The following is a 3,485-nucleotide window of genomic DNA, read 5'->3' as shown; positions in this document are numbered from 1 at the left end:
GCACTGCTCTCCATGTTGCTGATATTGGCAATCAGTTAGGTATTGGCTGATATGGCTCATTAAAAACCAGACATCAGTATCAGCCTAAAAAATCTCTATTGGTGCACCCCTAATAACAAATGCCTCTTCCTACTGGCCCTTATTCCTAAATCCATTTGTAGTTGCAAGATGCCTCTTCTTATAGAGAACAAAAGACAGACAGACAGACTCACATGCTCTTCAGATCCAGCTGTCATCATCACCATCATCATGGTTATGTATCTTATAACAGGAAAAAGGTACTGTATTTACTTATATACCACACACACCTGTTTTCCAACGTTAAGGCCTCAAAACTGGCATGTCTTAAGCAGGGAAGATTATTTTTCTTCACTGGAATAGAAGCAAGCAGGGAGACACTGCTGCAAGATGAATGCCAAGCTTCTCCATATCACAGAGCACCAAGGTGCCCTGCTCTTAAAGAGGAAAAACTGCGAGAAAAAGAGCCCTAGCAGTGAATAAGGAGCCCAGCTGGTGGTTGCCAGGGCAACTGGAGTCAGCAAATGACCCACACCTGACAGTGGTCAGCTGGCTGTAAGGGGCAGGGCCTGGCTCTTATAAAGCCCAGGAGCTGAGGCCAAGCAGTTCCCTGCCAGCAGCCAGAAACAGAGGAGCCCCTAGAGCAAAGATGTAAACAGGTACCGCTCAAGCAGAGTAAAGGATGACAGCTCTGAGATGTCTGAGCAACATGGGTTTAGCTGGGCAGCTTTAAGTTATGTTATAGCCTAGGGCTTGTGTTTTGCTTTGTTGTTACACCGGTGGTTTGGGTGAGGCTATAAGGGGATGGAGGAGGCCTTGTAGGGGGCCCACAGTAGCATGGGGACCCCAGCGCCAGTAAGGGCATGGTGTACAGGGTGCATAGACCCCAGCCCCGGAGAGGGGGAGTTGTTGAGAAGTCCCAGTGTGGGCGTGGCGAGCCCCGGAGAGGGGGTGTTTGTTGAGAAGGGGGCGAGTGTAAACCTGACAGACCAACGTCTATTCCACTTGCGAGGCTTGGGGCGTGGCATAAGGGGTGGTTGGAGCCATGCATGGCCCATAAGGCTAGGGTGCCCCAAAGTACCCATTTGCAGGACAAGACCCACGAGGGGCCTGGGCATCCACGGGGCCAGAGGTTACAACGAATCGTGTCCAGGAAGACATAAGGCAGCCTCCCAAACTTATCTAAACATCAAAGACGTGGCGGGTGAGAATCGGAGGGTGCCCTTGGGCCAACTTGGCACGAAGGAAGGGGCCTTAAGGAGATCAGCCCTCCTGTAGGACCCCGCTGTGACACTCTGCCTGCCAGCCTCGGGGAGGGATAGTAGAGAGTTCCCCCTTTTTAAGCTCAGAATGACAGTTTTAACCTTCTTACAGCCACCAACACAATCCCCAGCAGTCAGAATTTAGCTATGGCTAGAAAAAAAATATTTTCTTTGTTTTGTCTTCCCAAAACAAGGTACATATCTTATTTGGGGGCATGTGGTACATGAGAAAACAATGTAATCTTGTCTATTGGTAACAAAAAAGATACATTTCCTCTTGCTAACATTTGCCATATATGTGGCTTCCTTTTCTCAGTTTCATTGGTCAGGCTAAACAAATGAGTATCTTGAAACTGGTAAATATTTCATGAAAACCCAAGCACTGCAACTGAAAAGCATATCACAGTTTACTGTTTCTTCCATTTTATGAAAATTGGAAAGTGTTGTGGAAACATTTTAAATCATATTTTGCTCATTTTGTGTCTACAGGTGCATGTGTTTTAACTGGTATTTGTCATTTACTATATGATTGTATAAACACGAGAGAGTCATCCTTAGACTTAATTACATTGTCACCGCAGGACTGTTGGGTACACCACATGTATCAGCCCAATTATGTATGAAATATAATTTCATACGATTATTAACAAAATAAAACTAGGCACTGTTGACTATTCAACACAGTATACCATGTACAGGCACTGCTATAAAAATCAGCAGCTGCTTTCCAATTCCCCAGCATCTCTGAAACTTTGCTGGATCACTATTTAATTATGAACCCTTTGGAAAAACAATTCCTGCAGGAAATGGTCCTGATGATCAGAGTAGTGTTTAGGAGCACTTTGCTTCTGGATGTTCTCTCTCTTTCTCATGAGAAGTAACACAGAGGTCCTGGCTCTGACAATAGTTTGATAGTAAATCTGCTCTTACTTACCAGATGTTAATGTAAGTAACTACATTCTGTCAACTTGCATTTTATCTGCAGTTTCAATTGTAGGTAGTTCATAGGAAGAAGTGAAGAATTTGTATCCAAGGCTGTCATGTGCTAGTAAGGACTTCTACATTTTACCCAGATGTGGACAAAGTAGGTGCATCTATATGTGCATCTGACTGCACAGTTGTTACTGTGCACTCACTTTAGCAAGTACTATATTTTGATAGCAAACAAGCATGTTTAGCAAGTACTATCTCTTAACTTTGTCAACTGATTGCAACTTATATCAAATGGCACAAATATTATTATTTTGCCTTAGTAGCAACAGATATATATTTATGTATATACCTCCTTCCCACAAGATCATCTGAAAGGGCTTTGCAAATATAAACTTGCAGGTAATTTTGTATCTGACATGTTAGCTAGGGGATCTGTCCAAGTTTATTGCCAGTTGTCATGGGGAAACAGTTTTATGATGACACTTTTTTTTTTTTTTCTGGGCACAATTTATACTTTTTTTAAGTAGTGATGAATGCGTGTTAGGGAAATACTAGAGAACCATTGAACATATGGATAGGAAACACTGGGCACATCTACACAAGACTCTACATCTCCATATGGCAACGTAGTATCAGCAGGTAATGACGACAAGCTATTGAGGAGTAGGGTCAGAAATTAGCCTTGCACCACCAGGACTCTGCAGTAATGGCAGTTACTGCACAGTCATTTAGTACTTGCTTTAGCAAGTTGCAATTAGTTGACAAATCAAAGATTGCTTAGATAACTTAAAGTTTACTAATGATGCTCAGAGAGCTGTCTTACCCTTTGCTTGAAATGCAACTAACTTCTTTCAGTTATTTTTCTTTGGTATGCCTGTTCCAAACATAAGCAATGGTAGTTCTAGTACCAAGAAAAGGACACGTTCCAATCTGCATAATCCTCATGCATAACACAACTAATCAGCAGTCTATGTTCAAAAAGAAAGTTATGAACTTCTTTCAGAGCAATTTTCATCACTTACGTCACAATGTTCAAAGCAAGAGATAGCATCTGAATTTAACTTTACTAAGAAGCATAATATGCATTAACAAAAACAAGGACGTCTCTAGTTTTTGTGATGTCACAGTATTTAAAAAAAAAAAAAATCAAAGGATCTGATTCTGCAACTTGTTTGCATGCTGCATTTTGAATGAACCAAAGTAGGCCCTGAACACCCTTGTGGCAGTGAGCACAACTGAAACCAAAGGCTGTCAATAACAGAGACACTCGGC

This window comes from Alligator mississippiensis, chromosome 1, assembly GCF_030867095.1.
Source record: "Alligator mississippiensis isolate rAllMis1 chromosome 1, rAllMis1, whole genome shotgun sequence".
Taxonomy (NCBI): Eukaryota; Metazoa; Chordata; order Crocodylia; family Alligatoridae; genus Alligator; species Alligator mississippiensis.
This window is presented reverse-complemented; position numbering follows the sequence as displayed.